The 26528-nt window shown below is 47.3% G+C and overlaps 1 pseudogene; it reads right to left on the bottom strand.

The window, feature by feature from the left end:
• Nucleotides 1–364: 364 nt before the first annotated feature.
• LOC124039068 lies at nucleotides 365–26528 on the bottom strand (annotated as a pseudogene).

Raw genomic sequence — 26528 nt, 5'->3', positions numbered from 1 at the left:
GGGTGAGGAGAGGAGGAGGGTGAGGAGAGGAGGAGGGTGAGGAGAGGAGGAGGGTGAGGAGAGGAGGAGGGTGAGGAGAGGAGGAGGGTGAGGAGGAGGTGAGGAGGAGGTGAGGAGAGGAGGGGGAGGAGAGAGGAGGAGGGTGAGGAGAGGAGGAGGGTGAGGAGAGGAGGAGGGTGAGGAGGAGGGTGAGGAGGAGGGTGAGGAGAGGAAGAGGGTGAGGAGAGGAGGAGGGTGAGGAGGAGGGTGTGGAGAGGAGGAGGGTGAGGAGGGTGAGGAGAGGAGGAGGGTGAGGAGGAGGGTGTGGAGAGGAGGAGGGTGAGGAGGAGGGTGTGGAGAGGAAGAGGGTGCCATGTGGGAATGTCCGAGGTGAACCACATCAATGTACAATGAGGGCCCCGGTTGCTTAGCTAACAGAGCTGTCCTGCCAGTTCCTGCACTGGGAAGACTGGGCATAGTTCAGGAAGGAGAAGTTCATCTCTGTTCCACTCTTCCTCAGCTCAAACACGGCCTGGAAAACAAAATCAATCAAGTAGGAAGAAACCAAGAAACAGTCAGATGTACACTACCGTTCAAAAGTTTAGTGTCACTTTGTCCTTGTTTTTGAAAGAAAAGCAATTTTTTTGTCCATTTGTCCAAATAACATCAAATTGATCAGAAATACAGTGTAGACATTGTTATTGTTGTGAATGACTATTGTAGCTGGAAATGGCAGATTTTTTATGGAATATCTACATAGGCGTCCAGAGACACCAGAGATGTACTTGTCCTCTTGCTCAGTTGTGCACCGGGGCCTCCAACTTTTTCGTTTCTGGTTAGGGCCAGTTTGCCCTGTTCTGTGGAAGGAGTTGTACACAGCGTTGTACGAGATCTTCAGTTTCTTGGCAATTTCTTTCATGGAATAGCCTTCATTTCTCAGAACAAGAATAGATTGACGAGTTTCAGATGAAAGGTCTTTGTTTCTGGCCATTTTCAGCCTGTAATCAAAACCACAAATGCTGATGCTCCAGATACTCAACTAGTCTGAAGGCCAGTGCTATTGCTTCTTTAAATCAGAACAGTTTTCAGCTGTGCTAACATAATTGCAAAAGGGTTTTCTAATGATCAATTAGCCTTTTAAAAGTATAAACTTGGATTAGCTAACACAATGTGCCATTGGAACACAGGAGTGATGGTTGCTGATAATGGGCCTCTGGACGCCTATGTAGATATTCCATCCATTTCCAGCTACAATATTCATTTACAACATTAACAATGTCTACAATGTATAATTTATCAATTTGATGTTATTTTAAATGGACAAAAAAATATATATTTAAAATACAATGACATTTTTAAGTGCCCCCAAATGTTTTGAACAGTAGTGACACAGGAACAGTCAGATACACAGACCTTCTGGCACACAGGAACAGTCAAATACACAGACCTTCTGGCACACAGGAACAGTCAGATACACAGACCTTCTGGCACACAGGAACAGTCAGATACACAGACCTTCTGGCACACAGGAACAGTCAGATACACAGACCTTCTGGCACACAGGAACAGTCAGATACACAGACCTTCTGGCACACAGGAACAGTCAGATACACAGACCTTCTGGCACACAGGGCTGTGTCATGTGATGTATAACTAACAACGGTGTACTGTCGATGTCAGACTATAACATGGTTGTTGTTGTACTTGTTATGACTCACGTTTAGCAGCACTCCAATAGGATGACGGCCACAGATGGTGTTGTGGTATTTCTTCAAGTAGTTGATGAAGGACATGGGGTCCAGTGTTTCTATAACGCCCATACCCTGGACAGACAAGAGAGAGGGGTTTAGAACCCAGTCTGACACTGTTAACTAAATAACCCTAACCCTGGAGACAAGAGAGAGGGGTTTAGAACCCAGTCTGACACTGTTAACTATATAACCCTAACCCCGGAGAGACAAGAGAGAGTGGTTTAGAACCCAGTCTGATACCCCTAACAGTTACCTATATAACCCTAACCCTGGAGAGACAAGAGAGAGGGGTTTAGAACCCAGTCTGATACCCCTAACAGTTAACTATATAACCCTAACCCTGGAGAGACAAGGGAGAGGGGTTTAGAACCCAGTCTGATACCCCTAACAGTTAACTATATAACCCTAACCCCGGAGAGACAAGAGAGAGGGGTTTAGAACCCAGTCTGACACTGTTAACTAAATAACCCTAACCCTGGAGAGACAAGAGAGAGGGGTTTAGAACCCAGTCTGACACTGTTAACTAAATAACCCTAACCCTGGAGACAAGAGAGAGGGGTTTAGAACCCAGTCTGATACTGTTAACTATATAACCCTAACCCTGGAGAGACAAGAGAGAGGGGTTTAGAACCCAGTCTGACACTGTTAACTAAATAACCCTAACCCTGGAGAGACAAGAGAGAGTGGTTTAGAACCCAGTCTGATACCCCTAACAGTTAACTATATCGATAATAAACCCCAGGAAGAGTTGCTGCTGCCTTGACAGGAACTAATAGGGATCCATAATAAACCCCAGGAAGAGTTGCTGCTGCCTTGACAGGAACTAGTGGTGATCCATAATAAACCCCAGGAAGAGTAGCTGCTGCCTTGGCAGGAACTAATGGGGATCCATAATAAACCCCAGGAAGAATAGCTGCTGCTTTAACAGGAACTAATGGGGATCCATAATAAACCCCAGGAAGAGTAGCTGCTGCCTTGTCGGGAACTAATGGGGATCCATAATAAACCCCAGGAAGAGTTGCTGCTGCCTTGACAGGAACTAGTGGTGATCCATAATAAACCCCAGGAAGAGTAGCTGCTGCCTTGGAAGGAACTAATGGGGATCCATAATAAACCCCAGGAAGAATAGCTGCTGCTTTAACAGGAACTAATGGGGATCTATAATAAACCCCAGGAAGAGTAGCTGCTGCCTTGTCGGGAACTAATGGGGATCCATAATAAACCCCAGGAAGATTAGCTGCTGCCTTGACAGGAAGGAACTCATGGGGATTATTAACCCAAATTACAACAAAAAATGAGTTTGCCCGAAATTGAGCAACTCGGCTGTTTCCTTATAGAACCCCAAGGAGACAGAACCACTGTTTCCTTATAGAACCCCAAGGAGACAGAACCAATGTTTCCTTATAGAACAAGGAGACAGAACCACTGTTTCCTTATAGAACCCCAAATTAGAAACACTGTTTCCTTATAGAACCCCAAGGAGACAGAACCACTGTTTCCTTATAGAACCCCAAGGAGACAGAACCACTGTTTCCTTATAGAACCCCAAGGAGACAGAACCACTGTTTCCTTATAGAACCCCAAGGAGACAGAACCACTGTTTCCTTATAGAACCCCAAGGAGACAGAAACACTGTTTCCTTATAGAACCCCAAGGAGACAGAACCACTGTTTCCTTATAGAACCCAAGGAGACAGAAACACTGTTTCCTTATAGAACCCCAAGGAGACAGAACCACTGTTTCCTTATAGAACCCCAAGGAGACAGAACCAATGTTTCCTTATAGAACCCCAAGGAGACAGAAACACTGTTTCCTTATAGAACCCCAAGGAGACAGAAACACTGTTTCCTTATAGAACCCCAAGGAGACAGAACCACTGTTTCCTTATAGAACCCCAAGGAGACAGAAATACTGTTTCTTTGTAGAACCCCAAGGAGACAGAACCACTGTTTCCTTATAGAACCCCAAGGAGCCAGAAGCACTGTTTCCTTGTAGAACCCCAAGGAGCCAGAAGCACTGTTTCCTTGTAGAACCCCAAGGAGCCAGAAACACTGTTTCCTTATAGAACCCCAAGGAGACAGAAACACTGTTTCCTTATAGAACCCCAAGGAGACAGAAACACTGTTTCCTTATAGAACCCCAAGGAGACAGAAACACTGTTTCCTTATAGAACCCCAAGGAGACAGAAACACTGTTTCCCTATAGAACCCCAAGGAGACAGAAACACTGTTTCCTTATAGAACCCCAAGGAGCCAGAACCACTGTTTCCTTATAGAACCCCAAGGAGACAGAAACACTGTTTCCTTATAGAACCCCAAGGAGACAGAAACACTGTTTCCTTATAGAACCCCAAGGAGACAGAAACACTGTTTCCCTATAGAACCCTTTTCACCGACCTGGCTTTTCTTTCCAGCAACTACAGCGAATGGATGTTTAACCAGACTAGCTATTATATTATTATATTAACCCAACCTGATTAAAAGGTGTGGGTATTAACCCAACCTGATTAAAAGGAAGGTGTGGGTATTAATACAACCTGATTAAAAGGAAGGTGTGGGTATTAACCCAACCTGATTAAAAGGAAGGTGTGGGTATTAACCCAACCTGATTAAAAGGAAGGTGTGGGTATTAACCCAACCTGATTAAAAGGAAGGTGTGGGTATTAACCCAACCTGATTAAAAGGAAGGTGTGGGTATTAACCCAACCTGATTAAAAGGAAGGTGTGGGTATTAACCCAACCTGATTAAAAGGAAGGTGTGGGTATTAATACAACCTGATTGAAAGGAAGGTGTGGGTATTAACCCAACCTGATTAAAAGGAAGGTGTGGGTATTAACCCAAACTGATTAAAAGGAAGGTGTGGGTATTAACCCAACCTGATTGAACGGTGTGGGTATTAACCCAACCTGATTGAAAGGAAGGTGTGGGTATTAACCCAACCTGATTAAAAGGAAGGTGTGGGTATTAACCCAACCTGATTAAAAGGAAGGTGTGGGTATTAATACAACCTGATTGAAAGGAAGGTGTGGGTATTAACCCAACCTGATTAAAAGGAAGGTGTGGGTATTAACCCAACCTGATTAAAAGGTGTGGGTATTAACCCAACCTGATTGAAAGGAAGGTGTGGGTATTAACCCAACCTGATTAAAAGGAAGGTGTGGGTATTAACCCAACCTGATTGAAAGGAAGGTGTGGGTATTAACCCAACCTGATTAAAAGGTGTGCATGCTTATTGAGTGGGTTCATGCAGGCTTTAATTAGATTAGATTCTTGATTTATAATGACTCTCCATTAAAAGGAAGTCTTAGTGGGTATTAACCCAACCTGATTAAAACAACCAATCATTAGTAAAACAACCAATCATTAGTAAAACAACCAATATTAAAACAACCAATCATTAGTAAACAACCAATCATTAGTAAACAACCAATCATTAGTAAACAACCAATCATTAGTAAACAACCAATCATTAGTAAACAACCAATCATTAGTAAAACAACATGGGGCTTGGGGATGACAGAACTACACATCATGGGGCTTGGGGATGACAGAACTGATTGAATCAGGGGCTTGGGGATGACAGAACCACATCATGGGGCTTGGGGATGACAGAACTACACATCATGGGGCTTGGGGATGACAGAACTTTAACACATCATGATTCTTGGGGATTTATAATGACTCTCCATCATGGGGCTTAGGGGATGACAGAACAACCAATCTTGGGGATAAAAGAACCAATCATTGGGGAAAACAGAACCAATCATTAGTAAACAACCAATCACAGTAAACAACCAATTATTGGGGATGAAAGAACCAATCATTATGGGGCAACCAATCATTAGTAAACAACACAATGGGGCTTGGGGATAAAGAACCAATCATTAGTAAACAACCAATCATTAGTAAAACAACATGGGGCTTGGGGATGACAGAACTACACATCATGGGGCTTGGGGATGACAGAACTACACATCATGGGGCTTGGGGATGACAGAACTTCACATTATGGGGCTTGGGGATGACAGAACTACACATTATGGGGCTTGGGGATGACAGATCTACACATCATGGGGCTTGGGGATGACAGAACTACACATCATGGGGCTTGGGGATGACAGAACTACACATTATGGGGCTTGGGGATGACAGAACTACACAAAATGTCAAGGCAAACCAGTCATTAGACCCACAGCTCTCCTCCATTAGTCATGAGGCCCTGCTGGCTCCCACAACCAGGCAGACAGGTCAGGTCTGTATCGTGGCTCTCTAGTCTCTTAATCACTGTACTCTACACTGATGGATGTGATGAATGAAGCAGACAACATGTCCTGACAGACTGTACTCTGTCTTACCTCTCCATGGCTTTAGCAGTGTAAGGCAGGTGCATTTCAATGCTGTGCTCCTCCTCGTCTGTCTGAAGACTCATCCTCTGAAACATCCCAGTCTTCCAGAGGTCAACATCTCAGCCCAGTCAAAACTGTTCGCTGCTCTCGCCCCCCAATGGTGGAACAAACTCCCTCACGACAAACTCCCTCACGACGCCTTCCGGAGACACCTGAAACCCCACCTCTTTAAGGAATACCTAGGATAGGATAAGTAATCCTTCTCACCCCCCTTTAAGATTTAGATGCACTATTGTAAAGTGACTGTTCCACTGGATGTCATAAGGTGAATGCACCAATTTGTAAGTCGCTCTGGATAAGAGCGTCTGCTAAATGACTTAAATGTAAATGTAAATGTAAACATAGACTAGAGGGAGGTGAGGGTTCAATATACAGGAGGTCAACATAGACTAGAGGGAGGTGAGGGTTCAATATACAGGAGGTCAACATAGACTAGAGGGAGGTGAGGATTCAATATACAGGAGGTCAACATAGACTAGAGGGAGGTGAGGGTTCAATATACAGGAGGTCAACATAGACTAGAGGGAGGTGAGGGTTCAATATACAGGAGTCAACATAGACTAGAGGGAGGTGAGGGTTCAATATACAGGAGGTCATAGACTAGAGGGAGGTGAGGGTTCAATATACAGGAGGTCAACATAGACTAGAGGGGGAGTCAACATAGACTGAGGGTTCAATATACAGGAGGTCAACATAGACTAGAGGGAGGTGAGGGTTCAATATACAGGAGGTCAACATAGACTAGAGGGAGGTGAGGGTTCAATATACAGGAGGTCAACATCAAGGGTTCAATATACAGGAGGTCAACATAGACTAGAGGGAGGTGAGGGTTCAATATACAGGAGGTCAACATAGACTAGAGGGAGGTGAGGGTTCAATATACAGGAGGTCAACATAGACTAGAGGGAGGTGAGGGTTCAATATACAGGAGGTCAACATAGACTAGAGGGAGGTGAGGGTTCAATATACAGGAGGTCAACATAGACTAGAGGGAGGTGAGGATTCAATATACAGGAGGTCAACATAGACTAGAGGGAGATGAGGATTCAATATACAGGAGGTCAACATAGACTAGAGGGAGGTGAGGGTTCAATATACAGGAGGTCAACATAGACTAGAGGGAGATGAGGATTCAACATCCACATTATTACTGGTGAACAGAGGCTCGTATTGGCATTAACCCAACCTGATTAAAAGGAAGGTGTGTGTATTAATACAAGGAGGAGGTCTGTAGGTCAGCATAGACTAGAGGGAGATGAGGATTCAACATCCACATTATTACTGGTGAACAGAGGCTTGTATTGCATTGGACTGCGAGTCATTAGTTCAGACGCACTGATATGTGTTTGTCAGCGTCAGTGAGAATGTCTCTTTTCCAGTCAGATGATTGGTCCCCTGAGGACAACTCAGGTTTTGTCAGCGTCAGTGAGAATGTCTCTTTTCCAGTATCAGTCAGATGATTGGTCCCCTGAGGACAACTCAGGTTTTTGTTTGTGTCAAGCTTTTAAAAAAGGCACAATAAACACTGGATTAGGGCTGTGGTTGTCATGGAATTTAGGATGACTGTAATTGGCCAGCCAAATGACCATGGTCTCAGTAATAACTAATAATGAGGCACTCCTCTCCTTCACTCCGGACTGCATGTGCTGCCATATAAAGAGGATAGAAGGGGCATCCCCATTCAAGTCAATGGTAGCGTAATGGTTGGACTGGAGGCCCATGGTGAGTGTACCAATAGGAGCAAAGCAGGAAGTGTAGCCATTAATATGTGCTATGATTTGTTGGTGCAGCTCAACTGACATTACAATAAAAAATACATTGCATGAGCCACATCAGTTAACATCATTTGAATGAACATTCTATACTAAACCAAAAGAAATGCAACATGTGAAGTGTTGGTCCCATTGGTCTATGAGCTGAAATAAAAGATCCCAGAAATGTTCCATAAGCACAAAAAGCTCATTTCTCTCAAATTTGATGCACAAATTTGTTTACATCCCTGTTTGTGAGAATTTCTCCTCTGCCAAGATATAATACATGCCATTTAGCAGACGCTTTTATCCAAAGCGACTTACAGTCATGTGTGCATACATTCTACGTATGGGTGGTCCCGGGGATCGAATAATCCATCTACCTGAGAGGTGTGGCATATCAAGAAGCTGATTAAACAGCATGATCATTACACTGGTGCACGTTGAGCTGGAGACAATAAAAGGCCACTAAAATGTGCAGTTTTGTCACAACACAATGCCACAGATGTCTCAAGATGAGGGAGAGTGCAATTGGCATGCTGACTGCTGGAATGTCCACCAGAGTTGTTGCAAGATCATTTAGTTAATTTCTCTTCCATAAGCCGCCTCCAACGTCGTTTTAAAGAATTTGGCAGTATGTCCAACCGGCCTCATATCCGCAGACCACGTGTTACCACGCCAGCCCAGGACCTCCACATTCGGCTTCTTCACCTGAGGCATCGTCTAGGAACAGCCACAAGGACAACTGATAAAACTGGGTTTGCACAAACTAAGATTTTCTGCACAAACTGTCAGAAACCGTCTCAGGGAAGCTTATTTGTGTGCTCGTCGTCCTCACCAGGGTCTTAGCCTGACTGCACTTTGGCGTCGAGACCGACATCAGTGGGCAAATGCTCACCTTCGATGACCAATGGCACACTGGCCCAGACCAGTTATGAAGAGGCCTTGGCCCAGACCAGTTATGAAGAGGCCTTGGCCCAGACCAGCTATGAAGAGGTCTTGGCCCAGACCAGTTATGAAGAGGTCTTGGCCCAGACCAGTTATGAAGAGGTCTTGGCCCAGACCAGTTATGAAGAGGCCTTGGCCCAGACCAGTTATGAAGAGGCCTTGGCCCAGACCAGTTATGAAGAGGTCTTGGCCCAGACCAGTTATGAAGAGGCCTTGGCCCAGACCAGTTATGAAGAGGTCTTGGCCCAGACCAGTTATGAAGAGGTCTTGGCCCAGACCAGTTATGAAGAGGCCTTGGCCCAGACCAGTTATGAAGAGGCCTTGGCCCAGACCAGTTATGAAGAGGTCTTGGCCCAGACCAGTTATGAAGAGGTCTTGGCCCAGACCAGTTATGAAGAGGCCTTGGCCCAGACCAGTTATGAAGAGGTCTTGGCCCAGACCAGTTATGAAGAGGTCTTGGCCCAGACCAGTTATGAAGAGGCCTTGGCCCAGACCAGTTATGAAGAGGTTGTCATGTTTTGTCTTATATTGTCTTGTCATTTTGCTTTTCCTTCTGTTCGTTTTCCCCCTGCTGGTCTTTTTAGGTTCGTTCCCCTTTTTCTCTCTCCCTCTCTCTCTCTCTTCTCTCTATCGTTCCGTTCCTGCTCCCAGCTGTTCCTATTCCCCTAATCAATCATTTAGTCTTCCCACACCTGTTCCCTATCTTTTCCCCTGATTAGAGTCCCTATTTCTCCCCTTGTTTTCCGTTCCTGTCCTGTCGGATCCTTGTATATTGTTCACCGTGCTGTGTCTTTGTATCGCCCTGTCGTGTCGTGTTTCCCTCAGATGCTGCGTGGTGAGCAGGTGTCTGAGTCTGCTACGGTCAAGTGCCTTCCCGAGGCAACCTACAGTTTATGATCGAGTCTCCAGTCTGTTCTCGTCATTACGAGTGGAATTGTTTTTTATGCTTTATTTACCGCTCCGATTTGTCTAGGAGTATTGTATATTTCCTTTACTGGATTAAAGACTCTGTTTTCGCCAAGTCGCTTTTGGGTCCTCATTCACCTGCATAACAGAAGGATCCGACCAAGAATGGACCCAGCGACTATGGATTCTCTCTACTCTACTCTCGAGTTCCAGGGAGCGATGCTCGGCAGACACGAGCAGGAATTGTCTGCTGCTCGGCATGCCGTTGAGACCCTGGCCGCTCAGGTCTCCGACCTCTCAGGACAGTATCAGAGTCTTCGTCTCGTGCCACCAGCTACTTCCGGGTCTTCCGAGCCTCCGGAACCTAGGGTTAATAACCCACCATGTTATTCTGGGCAGCCCACTGAGTGCCGCTCCTTTCTCACCCAGTGTGATATAGTGTTCTCTCTCCAACCCAACACATACTCAAGAGAGAGAGCTCGGATTGCCTACGTCATATCACTCCTTACTGGTCAGGCTCGGCAGTGGGGCACAGCTATCTGGGAGGCAAGCGCTGAGTGTACTAACAATTATCTGAACTTTAAAGAGGAGATGATAAGAGTTTTTGATCGTTCAGTTTTTGGGAAAGAAGCTTCCTGGTCCCTGTCTTCCCTATGTCAAGGTAATCGATCCATAACGGATTACTCTATAGAGTTTCGCACTCTTGCTGCCTCCAGTAACTGGAACGAGCAGGCGTTGCTCGCTCGTTTTCTGGAGGGACTCCACGCTAAGGTTAAGGATGAGATTCTCTCTCGGGAGGTTCCATCCAGCGTGGATTCTTTGATTGAACTCGCTATTCGCATTGAACGACGGGTAGATCTTCGTCACCGAGCTCATAGAAGAGAGCTCGCGTTAACTGTGTCTCCCCTCTCTCCGACACTACCATCTGTCCCCACTGACTCTGGTGTTGAGCCCATGCAGCTGGGGGGTATTCGCATTTCGACTAAGGAGAGGGAACGGAGAATCACCAACCGCCTCTGTCTCTATTGCGGTTCCGCTGGTCATTTTGTCATTTCATGTCCAGTTAAAGGCCAGAGCTCATCAGTAAGCGGAGGGCGACTGATAAGCGCTACTAGACGGTCCTCTCCGTCAAGTACCTGTACTACTTTACCGGTCCATCTACGCTGGACCGGATCGGCAGCTTCCTGCAGTGCATTAATAGACTCTGGGGCGGAGGGCTGTTTTATGGACGAAGCCTGGGCTCGAGAACATGACGTTCCTCTCAGACAGTTAGGGGAGCCCACGGTCATGTTCGCCTTGGATGGTAGTCCTCTCCCCAGTATATTATGTGAAACACTACCTTTAACCCTCACTGTATCTGGTAACCATAGTGAGACCATTTCTTTTTGATTTTTTGTTCACCTTTTACACCTGTTGTTTTGGGTCATCCCTGGCTAGTGTGTCATAATCCTTCTTTTGATTGGTCTAGTAATTCTATCCTTTCCTGGAACGTTTCTTGTCATGTGAAGTGTTTAATGTCTGCTATTTCTCCTGTTTGTTCTGTCCCCTCTTCTCAGGAGGAACCTGGTGATTTGACAGGAGTGCCGGAGGAATATCATGGTCTGCGCACGGTCTTCAGTCGGTCCAGAACCAACTCCCTTCCTCCTCACCGGTCGTATGATTGTTGTTCTGATCTCTTCAAGAAGCGTTTTGCATCCGCTCCTATCCTTGTTGCACCTGACGTCACTAAACAGTTTATTGTTGAGGTTGACGCGTCGGGGGTGGGCGTGGGAGCCATTCTGTCCCAGCGCTCCGATACTGACGATGGGGTCCACCCTTGTGCGTATTTTTCTCATCGCCTGTCACCGTCGGAACGTAACTATGATGTGGCTAACCGCGAACTGCTCGCCATCCGTTTAGCCCTAGGCAAATGGCGACAGTGGTTGGAGGGGGCGACCGTTCCTTTTGTCGTTTGGACTGACCAAAGGAACCTTGAGTACATCCGTTCTGCCAAACGACTGAATGCGCGTCATGCTCGTTGGGCGTTGTTTTTCGCTCGTTTCGAGTTCGTTATTTCTTATTGCCCCGGTACTAAGAACACCAAGCCTCATGCTTTATCCCGTCTCTTTAGTTCTTCTGTGGCTTCTACCGATCCCGAGGGGATCCTTCCTGTTGGGCGTGTTGTCGGGTTGACAGTCTGGGGAATTGAAAGACAGGTTAAGCAAGCACTCACGCACACTGCGTCGCCGCGCGCTTGTCCTAGTAACCTTCTTTTCGTTCCTGTTTCTACTCGTCTGGCTGTTCTTCAGTGGGCTCACTCTGCCAAGTTAGCTGGCCATCCCGGCGTTCGAGGTACTCTTGCTTCTATTCGCCAGCGGTTTTGGTGGCCTACTCAGGAGCGTGACACGCGCCGTTTCGTGGCTGCGTGTTTGGACTGCGCGCAGAATAAGTCTGGTAATTTTTTTTCTGCTTCTGCCCTGGTCTTGCTGGGTCTCAGTCTGTTCCCTGCCATCGCATCTCTCCTGTTCTTGTTCCTGCCCTTGCTGTGTCTCAGTCTGTCCCTAGTTGTTACTCTCCTGGCCTGTTTGGTCCTGTTTGCTCTAAAGCTTTCAGTTCTCTACCCGTGTCTCATTTTTTTTTAGAGTAGTACCCTAGTTTCCCTTTTTATCATTTTCCGTTACGGTCCTGAGGAGAGGAGTTGGGTTCTTTCTCGGGACGTGCTGGACCGTTTGTGATCTATGATTTCCTCCGTTGCCGCCAGTGTTCCTCCTCGAGAGCGCCAGGAGGCGCTCGGTGAGTGGGGGGGTACTGTCATGTTTTGTCTTATATTGTCTTGTCATTTTGCTTTTCCTTCTGTTCGTTTTCCCCCTGCTGGTCTTTTTAGGTTCGTTCCCCTTTTCTCTCTCCTCTCTCTCTCTCTCTCTTCTCTCTATCGTTCCGTTCCTGCTCCCAGCTGTTCCTATTCCCCTAATCAATCATTTAGTCTTCCCACACCTGTTCCCTATCTTTTCCCCTGATTAGAGTCCCTATTTCTCCCCTTGTTTTCCGTTCCTGTCCTGTCGGATCCTTGTATATTGTTCACCGTGCTGTGTCTTTGTATCGCCCTGTCGTGTCGTGTTTCCCTCAGATGCTGCGTGGTGAGCAGGTGTCTGAGTCTGCTACGGTCAAGTGCCTTCCCGAGGCAACCTACAGTTTATGATCGAGTCTCCAGTCTGTTCTCGTCATTACGAGTGGAATTGTTTTTTATGCTTTATTTACCGCTCCGATTTGTCTAGGAGTATTGTATATTTCCTTTACTGGATTAAAGACTCTGTTTTCGCCAAGTCGCTTTTGGGTCCTCATTCACCTGCATAACAGAGGTCTTGGCCCAGACCAGTTATGAAGAGGCCTTGGCCCAGACCAGTTATGAAGAGGTCTTGGCCCAGACCAGTTATGAAGAGGCCTTGGCCCAGACCAGCTATGAAGAGGTCTTGGCCCAGACCAGTTATGAAGAGGCCTTGGCCCAGACCAGCTATGAAGAGGCCTTGGCCCAGACCAGCTATGAAGAGGCCTTGGCCCAGATCAGCTATGAAGAGGCCTTGGCCCAGACCAGTTATGAAGAGGCCTTGGCCCAGACTAGCTATGAAGAGGGTTGTAACGGTACACATCTCAAGGCCCCTCCTCCTCCTGCTCTCCACCTCAAGGCCCCTCTTCCGCCATCCCTCTCAAGGTCCCTGCTCTCCCTCTCAAGGCCCCTCCTCCCCCTCTCAAGGCCCCTCCTCTGCCTGCTGCCCCTCTCAAGGCCCCTCCTCCGCCTGCATCAGATCTGGTTAATAAAGTTACTTTCAAATGGACTTTTCTGACAAATGGACTCGGATCTAGCTAGCCAGCTAGCCCCCGAATAGCAGCACTGCAGAAACTATTACACTCAACGGAACGACTTGATTAGTGTAGTGTCAACAACGCACCCACTGCCAGCTAGCCTACTTCAGCAGTACTGTATCATTTTAATCATTTTAGTCAATAAGATTCTTGCTACGTAGCTTAACTTTCTGAACATTCGAGACGTGTAGTCCACTTGTCATTCCAATCTCCTTTGCATTAGCGTAGCCTCTTCTGTAGCCTGTCAACTATGTGTCTGTTTATCCCTGTTCTCTCCTCTCTGCACAGACCATACAAACGCTCCACACCACGTGGCCGCGGCCACCCTAATCTGGTGGTCCCAGCGCGCATGACCCACGTGGAGTTCCAGGTCTCCGGTAGCCTCTGGAACTGCCAATCTGCGGTCAACAAGGCAGAGTTCATCTCAGCCTATGCCTCCCTCCAGTCCCTCGACTTCTTGGCACTGACGGAAACATGGATCACCACAGACAACACTGCTACTCCTACTGCTCTCTCTTCGTCCGCCCACGTGTTCTCGCACACCCCGAGAGCTTCTGGTCAGCGGGGTGGTGGCACCGGGATCCTCATCTCTCCCAAGTGGTCATTCTCTCTTTCTCCCCTTACCCATCTGTCTATCGCCTCCTTTGAATTCCATGCTGTCACAGTTACCAGCCCTTTCAAGCTTAACATCCTTATCATTTATCGCCCTCCAGGTTCCCTCGGAGAGTTCATCAATGAGCTTGATGCCTTGATAAGCTCCTTTCCTGAGGACGGCTCACCTCTCACAGTTCTGGGCGACTTTAACCTCCCCACGTCTACCTTTGACTCATTCCTCTCTGCCTCCTTCTTTCCACTCCTCTCCTCTTTTGACCTCACCCTCTCACCTTCCCCCTACTCACAAGGCAGGCAATACGCTCGACCTCATCTTTACTAGATGCTGTTCTTCCACTAACCTCATTGCAACTCCCCTCCAAGTCTCCGACCACTACCTTGTATCCTTTTCCCTCTCGCTCTCATCCAACACCTCCCACACTGCCCCTACTCGGATGGTATCGCGCCGTCCCAACCTTCGCTCTCTCTCCCCCGCTACTCTCTCCTCTTCCATCCTATCATCTCTTCCCTCCGCTCAAACCTTCTCCAACCTATCTCCTGATTCTGCCTCCTCAACCCTCCTCTCCTCCCTCTCTGCATCCTTTGACTCTCTATGTCCCCTATCCTCCAGGCCGGCTCGGTCCTCCCCTCCCGCTCCGTGGCTCGATGACTCATTGCGAGCTCACAGAACAGGGCTCCGGGCAGCCGAGCGGAAATGGAGGAAAACTCGCCTCCCTGCGGACCTGGCATCCTTTCACTCCCTCCTCTCTACATTTTCCTCCTCTGTCTCTGCTGCTAAAGCCACTTTCTACCACGCTAAATTCCAAGCATCTGCCTCTAACCCTAGGAAGCTCTTTGCCACCTTCTCCTCCCTCCTGAATCCTCCTCCCCCCTCCTCCCTCTCTGCAGATGATTTCGTCAACCATTTTGAAAAGAAGGTCGACGACATCCGATCCCTTTTGCTAAGTCAAACGACACCGCTGGTTCTGCTCACACTGCCCTACCCTGTGCTCTGACCTCTTTCTCCCTCTCTCTCCAGATGAAATCTCGCGTCTTGTGACGGCCGGCCGCCCAACAACCTGCCCGCTTGACCCTATCCCCTCCTCTCTTCTCCAGACCATTTCCGGAGACCTTCTCCCTTACCTCACCTCGCTCATCAACTCATCCCTGACCGCTGGCTACGTCCCTTCCGTCTTCAAGAGAGCGAGAGTTGCACCCCTTCTGAAAAAACCTACACTCGATCCCTCCGATGTCAACAATTACAGACCAGTATCCCTTCTTTCTTTTCTCTCCAAAACTCTTGAACGTGCCGTCCTTGGCCAGCTCTCCCGCTATCTCTCTCTGAATGACCTTCTTGATCCAAATCAGTCAGGTTTCAAGACTAGTCATTCAACTGAGACTGCTCTCCTCTGTATCACGGAGGCGCTCCGCACTGCTAAAGCTAACTCTCTCTCCTCTGCTCTCATCCTTCTAGATCTATCGGCTGCCTTCGATACTGTGAACCATCAGATCCTCCTCTCCACCCTCTCCGAGTTGGGCATCTCCGGCGCGGCCCACGCTTGGATTGCGTCCTACCTGACAGGTCACTCCTACCAGGTGGCGTGGCGAGAATCTGTCTCCTCACCACGCGCTCTCACCACTGGTGTCCCCCAGGGCTCTGTTCTAGGCCCTCTCCTATTCTCGCTATACACCAAGTCACTTGGCTCTGTCATAACCTCACATGGTCTCTCCTATCATTGCTATGCAGACGACACACAACTAATCTTCTCCTTTCCCCCTTCTGATGACCAGGTGGCGAATCGCATCTCTGCATGTCTGGCAGACATATCAGTGTGGATGACGGATCACCACCTCAAGCTGAACCTCGGCCAGACGGAGCTGCTCTTCCTCCCGGGAAGGACTGCCCGTTCCATGATCTCGCCATCACGGTTGACAACTCCATTGTGTCCTCCTCCCAGAGCGCTAAGAACCTTGGCGTGATCCTGGACAACACCCTGTCGTTCTCAACCAACATCAAGGCGGTGGCCCGTTCCTGTAGGTTCATGCTCTACAACATCCGCAGAGTACGACCCTGCCTCACACAGGAAGCGGCGCAGGTCCTAATCCAGGCACTTGTCATCTCCCGTCTGGATTACTGCAACTCGCTGTTGGCTGGGCTCCCTGCCTGTGCCATTAAACCCCTTCAACTCATCCAGAACGCCGCAGCCCGTCTGGTGTTCAACCTTCCCAAGTTCTCTCACGTCACCCCGCTCCTCCGTTCTCTCCACTGGCTTCCAGTTGAAGCTGGCATCCGCTACAAGACCACGGTGCTTGCCTACGGAGCTGTGAGGGGAACGGCACCTCAGTACCTCCAGGCTCTGATCAGGCCCTACACCCAAACAAGGGCACTGCGTTCATCCACATCTGGCCTGCTCGCCTCCCTACCACTGAGGAAGTACAGCTCCCGCTCAGCCCAGTCAAAACTGTTCGCTGCTCTGGCCCCCCAATGGTGGAACAAACTCCCTCACGACGCCAGGACAGCGGAGTCAATCACCACCTTCCGGAGACACCTGAAACCCCACCTCTTCAAGGAATACCTAGGATAGGATAAGTAATCCCTCTCACCCCCCCCTTTAAGATTTAGATGCACTATTGTAAAGTGACTGTTCCACTGGATGTTATAAGGTGAATGCACCAATTTGTAAGTCGCTCTGGATAAGAGCGTCTGCTAAATGACTTAAATGTAATGTAAATGTAAACACGGACCTGGTCATCATCAGGTCCGTTTGGAAAGAGTCTCCATACTGAAACATTTATTTATGCGTATTTGTTTGGGTGGGAAAGCCCCAGGTCCATTTCAGAATGTGTTCAACTTCTTAGACCGCTACTTGAGGCCCAACAACAGACAACGCCAGGGATATTGTAAACAATGTCACAGAAACTGGACTTGGGGCCTGGAATAGGGTGGTTTGTTTTTGCCAAATAAACAAAAATGGACTACAGTAAGTATCTGAATTTAATTTCTCCTCTGTACCGTAACCCTGAAACCCCAATACATTCTGAAACATGGGTTTGGTGAACTGTTACACCCTTAGTTATGAATATAACTACTGTTCCCTAAAGGAGGGAACGAGGTACAACATATTTTGGACCAAACCACCGGCAGAGTTTGGGCTCACTGAAGAGTGGTGCTGAATGGAGAAAATGAATGTGAGGCCCGCTATTATAGCAGGGAGGCGGGGACAACGAGAGGGAGGCGGGGACAACTAGAGGGAGGTGGGGACAACTAGAGGGAGGCGGGGACAACTAGAGGGAGGCAGGGACAACTAGAGGGAGGCGGGGACAACTAGAGGGAGGCGGGGACAACTAGAGGGAGGCGGGGACAACTAGAGGGAGGCGGGGACAACTAGAGGGAGGCGGGGACAACTAGAGGGAGGCGGGGACAACTAGAGGGAGGCGGGGACAACTAGAGGGAGGTGGGGACAACTAGAGGGAGGCAGGGACAACTAGAGGGAGGCGGGGACAACTAGAGGGAGACGGGGACAACTATAAATTATCCATAGCCTCCTGGTCAATCCTGAGGTAATATATAAACCTCAGCAGAGGACAGGGCACAGTGTGTGTGTGTGTGTACCTACCTGCCTGGTCAACCCTGAGGTCGTAGAGAGGTGATTTATAAACCTCAGCAGAGGACAGGGCACAGTGTGTGTGTGTACCTACCTGCCTGGTCAACCCTGAGGTCGTAGAGAGGTGATTTATAAACCTCAGCAGAGGACAGGGCACAGTGTGTGTGTGTACCTACCTGCCTGGTCGTAGAGAAGTGATTTATAAACCTCTGCAGAGGACAGGGCACAGCGGGACAGAGGAACATGGTGAGACGGACCCAAGATGAACACCCTGCGACTACAGGGGAAAGAGAGGACTCAGTCACCTCACTGTCCTCAGTAGGACTCAGTTCAGCATCTCAGTGGACCAGTCATCATGGACCAGTCATCAGGCCACTAGCAGCGTCGGCCGACCAGGCTTCGCTCTTGTGGCTCCAAGGTGAGGCTGTGACAGAGGCTATACTGCTCCCTACTGTCTGTCTGAGGTAACTACAGGCTGATAGTTCCTTCATGGTGAAACAGAGCAGGCTAAGGATTTGATAAGGAGGGACAATGTAGAAAAAGCCATTTAAAAACCTCTCATTTCGAATTGATGATACTTAAATTGTCGATGAAAATGTATTTTGCAACTAAAAAAATTTGTGTAATTTATAAAACTCACTGAACATAAGTAATAGACATGATAAATGACTTACGTAACAGAAGGGTCTATTTGTTTGTAGGCGTGTGCAGCACAAGCACCACAGTAGGAATATCCTGCATGGCTGAAAACACATGACAAGACACCATTACAACCTGCCTGACAACACATTACAACCTGCCTGGCTGACAACACATTACAACCTGCCTGAAAACACATTACAACCTGCCTGAAAACACATTACAACCTGCCTGACTGAAAACACATTACAACCTGCCTGAAAACACATTACAACCTGCCTGGCTGACAACACATTACAACCTGCCTGACTGAAAACACATTACAACCTGCCTGAAAACACATTACAACCTGCCTGACTGAAAACACATTACAACCTGCCTGAAAACACATTACAACCTGCCTGAAAACACATTACAACCTGCCTGAAAACACATTACAACCTGCCTGCCTGAAAACACATTACAACCTGCCTGAAAACACATTACAACCTGCCTGGCTGAAAACACATTTCAACCTGCCTGTCTGAAAACACATTACAACCTGCCTGGCTGAAAACACATTACAACCTGCCTGAAAACACATTACAACCTGCCTGGCTGAAAACACATTACAACCTGCCTGAAAACACATTACAACTTGCCTGGCTGAAAACACATTACAACCTGCCTGTCTGATAACACATTACAACCTGCCTGAAAACACATTACAACATGCCTGACTGAAAACACATTACAACCTGCCTGAAAACACATTACAACCTGCCTGGCTGAAAACACATTACAACCTGCCTGAAAACACATTACAACCTGCCTGGCTGAAAACACATTACAACCTGCCTGAAAACACATTACAACCTGCCTGGCTGACAACACATTACAACCTGCCTGAAAACACATTACAACCTGCCTGAAAACACATTACAACCTGCCTGAAAACACATTACAACCTGCCTGGCTGACAACACATTACAACCTGCCTGAAAACACATTACAACCTGCCTGAAAACACATTACAACCTGCCTGGCTGAAAACACATTACAACCTGCCTGGCTGAAAACACATTACAACCTGCCTGAAAACACATTACAACCAGCCTGCCTGAAAACACATTACAACGTGCCTGGCTGACAACACATTACAACCTGCCTGAAAACACATTACAACCTGCTTGGCTGAAAACACATTACAACCTGCCTGGCTGACAACACATTACAACCTGCCTGAAAACACATTACAACCTGCCTGGCTGAAAACACATTACAACCTGCCTGAAAACACATTACAACCTGCCTGGCTGACAACACATTACAACCTGCCTGCCTGAAAACACATTACAACCTGCCTGGCTGAAAACACATTACAACCTGCCTGAAAACACATTACAACCTGCCTGGCTGAAAACACATTACAACCTGCCTGAAAACACATTACAACCTGCCTGGCTGACAACACATTACAACCTGCCTGAAAACACATTACAACCTGCCTGACTGAAAACACATTACAACCTGCCTGAAAACACATTACAACCTGCCTGCCTGAAAACACATTACAACCTGCCTGAAAACACATTAAAACCTGCCTGGCTGACAACACATTACAACCTGCCTGAAAACACATTACAACCTGCCTGAAAACGCATTACAACCTGCCTGAAAACACATTACAACCTGCCTGAAAACACATTACAACCTGCCTGGCTGAAAACACATTACAACCTGCCTGAAAACACATTACAACCTGCCTGAAAACACATTACAACCTGCCTGCCTGAAAACACATTACAACCTGCCTGAAAACACATTACAACCTGCCTGAAAACACATTACAACCTGCCTGGCTGACAACACATTACAACCTGCCTGGCTGAAAACACATTACAACCTGCCTGAAAACACATTACAACCTGCCTGAAAACACATTACAACCTGCCTGCCTGAAAACACATTACAACCTGCCTGAAAACACATTACAACCTGCCTGGCTGACAACACATTACAACCTGCCTGAAAACACATTACAACCTGCCTGAAAACGCATTACAACCTGCCTGAAAACACATTACAACCTGCCTGAAAACACATTACAACATGCCTGGCTGAAAACACATTACAACCTGCCTGGCTGAAAACACATTACAACCTGCCTGAAAACACATTACAACCTGCCTGGCTGAAAACACATTACAACCTGCCTGGCTGACAACACATTACAACCTGCCTGAAAACACATTACAACCTGCCTGGCTGAAAACACATTACAACCTGCCTGACAACACATTACAACCTGCCTGAAAACACATTACAACCTGCCTGGCTGACTGAAAACACATTACAACTTGCCTGAAAACACATTACAACCTGCCTGGCTGAAAACACATTACAACCTGCCTGAAAACACATTACAACCTGCCTGGCTGACAACACATTACAACCTACAACCTGCCTGAAAACACATTACAACCTGCCTGGCTGAAAACACATTACAACCTGCCTGAAAACACATTACAACCTGCCTGACTGGCCTGAAAACACATTACAACCTGCCTGGCTGAAAACACATTACAACCTGCCTGGCTGAAAACACATTACAACCTGCCTGAAAACACATTACAACCTGCCTGGCTGAAAACACAATACAACCTGCCTGCCTGAAAACACATTACAACCTGCCTGGCTGACAACACATTACAACCTGCCTGAAAACACATTACAACCTGCCTGGCTGACAACACATTACAACCTGCCTGCCTGAAAACACATTACAACCTGCCTGAAAACACATTACAACCTGCCTGACTGAAAACACATTACAACCTGCCTGAAAACACATTACAACCTGCCTGAAAACACATAACAAGACACCATTACAACCAATAGAAGACATGACCCCCACCGCCCCAATCACTACATTCACATTTCAGTCATTCATATGCTGTGATCAAATAATATTCAGAATGACAAGATGAGGCCTTTTCCTCGACTTATCAGAACACCAAGCAGTGGAGCTTACGGTGCTATGATGGCTCTAGCAGGGCTGACAGTGGATTGTGCTTGAGACAGCCAACCTTCTAGTTGTGTATTCAGCTGGGAGCCTGCAGAGGGAGAAGAACACTTCATTAATCCATACCAAACATAAACGACTCTTCTGCTGAACCCAATGCCTCTTATACACAGGGGAACATAAACGACTCTTCTGCTGAACCCAATGCCTCTTATACACAGGGGAACATAAACGACTCTTCTGCTGAACCCAATGCCTCTTATACACAGGGGAACAGAAACGACTCTTCTGCTGAACCCAATGCCTCTTATACACAGGGGAACATAAACGACTCTTCTGCTGAACCCAATGCCTCTTATACACAGGGGAACATAAACGACTCTTCTGCTGAACCCAATGCCTCTCATACACAGGGGAACAGACTCAGGTCGACATTATTAACTGCAATAGAGAGAGTCAGCGGTTTTTAAGTTTCTTGGCATCCACGTCACAGAGGACTTACCGTCCAGCAGACAGCATCGGAGCACCTCACTCACACATCCCCCTTCCCCAAAACCTACCACTGCACAATGTAAACACTTGTCCCCCAATCCCCCTTCCCCTAAACCTACCACTGCACAATTTAAACACTTGTCCCCCTATCCCCCTTCCCCTAAACCTATCACAATGTAAACACTTGTCCCCCAATCCCCCTTCCCCTAAACCTACCACTGCACAATTTAAACACTTGTCCCCCTATCCCCCTTCCCTAAACCTATCACAATGTAAACACTTGTCCCCCTATCCCCCTTCCCCTAAACCTATCACAATGTAAACACTTGTCCCCCTATCCCCCTTCCCCAAAACCTATCACTGCACAATGTAAACACTTGTCCCCCTATCCCCCTTCCCCAAAACATATCACTGCACAATGTAAACACTTATCCCCCTATCCCCCTTCCCCAAAACCTATCACAATGTAAACACTTATCCCCCTATCCCCTTCCCCAAAACCTATCACAATTTAAACACTTGTCCCCCTATCCCCTTCCCCAAAACCTATCACAATTTAAACACTTGTCCCCCTATCCCCCTTCCCCAAAACCTATCACAATTTAAACACTTGTCCCCCTACCCCCTTCCCCAAAACCTATCACAATTTAAACACTTGTCCCCCTATCCCCTTCCCCAAAACCTATCACAATTTAAACACTTGTCCCCCTATCCCCTTCCCCAAAACCTATCACAATTTAAACACTTGTCCCCCTATCCCTCTTCCCTAAACCTATCACAATTTAAACACTTGTCCCCCTATCCCCTTCCCCAAAACCTATCACAATTTAAACACTTGTCCCCCTATCCCCTTCCCCAAAACCTATCACAATTTAAACACTTGTCCCCCTATCCCCTTCCCCAAAACCTATCACAATTTAAACACTTGTCCCCCTATCCCCCTTCCCCAAAACCTATCACAATGTAAACACTTGTCCCCCTATCCCCCTTCCCCAAAACCTATCACAATTTAAACACTTGTCCCCCTATCCCTCTTCCCCTAAACCTATCACAATTTAAACACTTGTCCCCCTATCCCCCTTCCCCAAAACCTATCACAATTTAAACACTTGTCCCCCTATCCCCCTTCCCCAAAACCTATCACAATTTAAACACTTGTCCCCCTATCCCCTTCCCCAAAACCTATCACAATGTAAACATGTCCCCCTATCCCCTTCCCCAAAACCTATAAACACTTGTCCCCCTATCCCCCTTCCCAAAACCTATCACAATGTAAACACTTGTCCCCCTATCCCCCTTCCCCAAAACCTATCACAATTTAAACACTTGTCCCCCTATCCCCTTCCCCAAAACATATCACTGCACAATGTAAACACTTGTCCCCCTATCCCCCTTCCCCAAAACCTATCACAATTTAAACACTTGTCCCCCTATCCCCCTTCCCCAAAACATATCACTGCACAATGTAAACACTTGTCCCCCTATCCCCCTTCCCCAAAACCTATCACAATTTAAACACTTGTCCCCCTATCCCCCTTCCCCAAAACATATCACTGCACAATGTAAACACTTGTCCCCCTATCCCCCTTCCCCAAAACCTATCACAATTTAAACACTTGTCCCCCTATCCCCTTCCCCAAAACATATCACTGCACAATGTAAACACTTGTCCCCCTATCCCCTTCCACAAAACCTATCACAATTTAAACACTTGTCCCCCTATCCCCTTCCCCAAAACATATCACTGCACAATGTAAACACTTGTCCCCCTATCCCCCTTCCCCAAAACCTATCACAATTTAAACACTTGTCCCCCTATCCCCCTTCCCCAAAACATATCACTGCACAATGTAAACACTTGTCCCCCTATCCCCCTTCCCCAAAACCTATCACAATGTAAACACTTGTCCCCCTATCCCTCTTCCCCAAAACATGTGTAAATACCGGACTATAAATGGTGCATTCCTGTTTTATACACTGAAAGGTTTATTCTATTCTCCTGAGACATTTACTTGATGTTTGTGTTCTTATCTTTTAGTATTTCTTATCGTTTCCAGAAGGAATCTGCAGTCAGCATCTGTCTGGATGGTGTAAACCATGTGTGTCCTGTACAAACAACTAATACAACTAAACACATTTGGTTGGAGTCTGTATGTGAAATAATGCAAGTTCTTGTGATGCTAAACATTGTCTGCATGGTAAGGAGTTTGACAGCACAGAGAGATCTGGGACAAGGTTAATAGAAGCTACTTCCTTGTTATGTGTGACTGACTGGGCTGGAGCAGAGAGATAACAGGGAGATACAGGTCTGTTTAATGTGTTTACATCACAAGTGGCACCTTATTCCCTTTATAGGGCACTAATTTGACCAGGGACCATAGGGCCAGAGAATAGGGTGCCATTGGAGACAAACACCTGTGTATATAGACAAACACTTCTGTTTGTTTGAGTTTGAGTTTATTTTTACAAGGACAGTGCACATTAATCAACGTTTCAGTAAAAGTGCCGGTTTTAGCCAGCCGGCTAATTTTCAACCGTAGTCCCTGGACAGGTTATTAAAAACAATTACAATATAGACAATAGCACCATAGAACAAGCAAGACATAGCAACATAGGACAAGCAAGACATAGCATACAGACAGAGCAACATAGAACAAGCAAGACATAGCCTACAGACAGAGCAACATAGAACAAGCAAGACATAGCATACAGACAGAGCAACATAGAACAAGCAAGACATAGTATACAGACAGAGCAACATAGAACAAGCAAGACATAGCATACAGACAGAGCAACATAGAACAAGCAAGATGTAGCATACAGACAGAGCAACATAGGACAAGCAAGACGTAGCATACAGACAGAGCAACATAGAACAAAAAGCAGCAGGACAAAATTCATAAAAGCAACACACAGCTAGGGACCATGATCACAAATCTGATTGACCTTTAGCCATGTCTTCAAGCATTTTGTGAAGGTGTGAAATGTGCTGCAGTTATGTGTGTCTGATGGCAGTGTATTCCAGACATGGGAAGCTCTCACAGAGAAGAGGGATTTACTAAAGGTGCTTTTCCTTAAGGAAACTATACAGTCACCTCTCATGGCAGACCTTGAGGATCTGCTGCCATATGTCTGGGTTTTCTGTTTAACAAAAATACTGAGTGGAGGGGGAGGAGCCAGGCCATTTAGGATCTTGAATACAAGACATGCGTCGGTGTATTGGGCAAGATTTTCCCAACTCAGGAGCTCATGCTTGTCCTCCTCACTATTACTGTATGCAAAGCAAACTGCCAAGCATCTAGCTGAGGTTACTAATCAATAGGCCCATGTGCAGCTAGTTATCTTGAACCTATTAGCTAATGTTAAAACTAGTTAACCCTGGTCTCTGACCCGTTCCCCGGTCCAGTTCTATACCTGAGGCGGTGTACCCTGGTCTCTGACCCGTTCCCCGGTCCAGTTCTATACCTGAGGCGGTGTACCCTGGTCTCTGACCCGTTCCCCGGTCCAGTTCTATACCTGAGGCGGTCCAGTTCTATACCTGGTCTCTGACCCGTTCCAGTTCTATACCTGAGGCGGTGTACCCTGGTCTCTGACCCGTTCCCCGGTCCAGTTCTATACCTGAGGCGGTGTACCCTGGTCTCTGACCCGTTCCCCGGTCCAGTTCTATACCTGAGGCGGTGTCCCCTGGTCTCTGACCCGTTCCCCGGTCCAGTTCTATACCTGAGGCGGTGTCCCCTGGTCTCTGACCCGTTCCCCGGTCCAGTTCTATACCTGAGGCGGTGTACCCTGGTCTCTGACCCGTTCCCCGGTCCAGTTCTATACCTGAGGCGGTGTACACTGGTCTCTGACCCGTTCCCCGGTCCAGTTCTATACCTGAGGCGGTGTCCCCTGGTCTCTGACCCGTTCCCCGGTCCAGTTCTATACCTGAGGCGGTGTACCCTGGTCTCTGACCCGTTCCCCGGTCCAGTTCTATACCTGAGGCGGTGTACACTGGTCTCTGACCCGTTCCCGGTCCAGTACCCAGTTCTATACCTGAGGCGGTGTACCTGGTCTCTGACCCGTTCCCCGGTCCAGTTCTATACCTGAGGCGGTGTCCCCTGGTCTCTGACCCGTTCCCCGGTCCAGTTCTATACCTGAGGCGGTGTACCAACTGCCGGCGTGACTTGCTTCTCTGCAAACGGTTCGGTTCGACATCTTAGCTCCCGAACTGCCTATCTTGGTAAGATGTCCGGTAGAAATAAACATAAATTAAAAACTCGGGAGAAAAACAACTACCTAAATAGAATCGACCAATAAAAACAAAAAGGTGGCTAGACAAAGAAAGAATATAAAAATAGTTATCCAGATGGCGAAGTTGACATGTTGAGAAAAGTGTGCGTTTGATAGCAGGCTAACATTACTTCAAAATAAGATCTTAAAACGAGGGTTTTAGTTACGGATGAACAAAACCCTCAATGCAGTGTGTCTGCTGTTTGCCAAAGTGGCACTATTGGTTTGTCATAAATCGGGCTCGATGTTAGCAACAGTACATCATAATAGACTAAAACTGAGATGTCTGGTTTGGCAGAGGTCCAGTTCATAGGATATATTAATCCCAGTGGGCAGAAGATTCATCA

Source organism: Oncorhynchus gorbuscha, linkage group LG07, assembly GCF_021184085.1.
Source record: "Oncorhynchus gorbuscha isolate QuinsamMale2020 ecotype Even-year linkage group LG07, OgorEven_v1.0, whole genome shotgun sequence".
In the NCBI taxonomy this organism is placed as follows: domain Eukaryota; kingdom Metazoa; phylum Chordata; class Actinopteri; order Salmoniformes; family Salmonidae; genus Oncorhynchus; species Oncorhynchus gorbuscha.
Note: the sequence above shows the minus strand (reverse complement) of the source record. Positions and strands in the feature narration are given on the sequence as shown.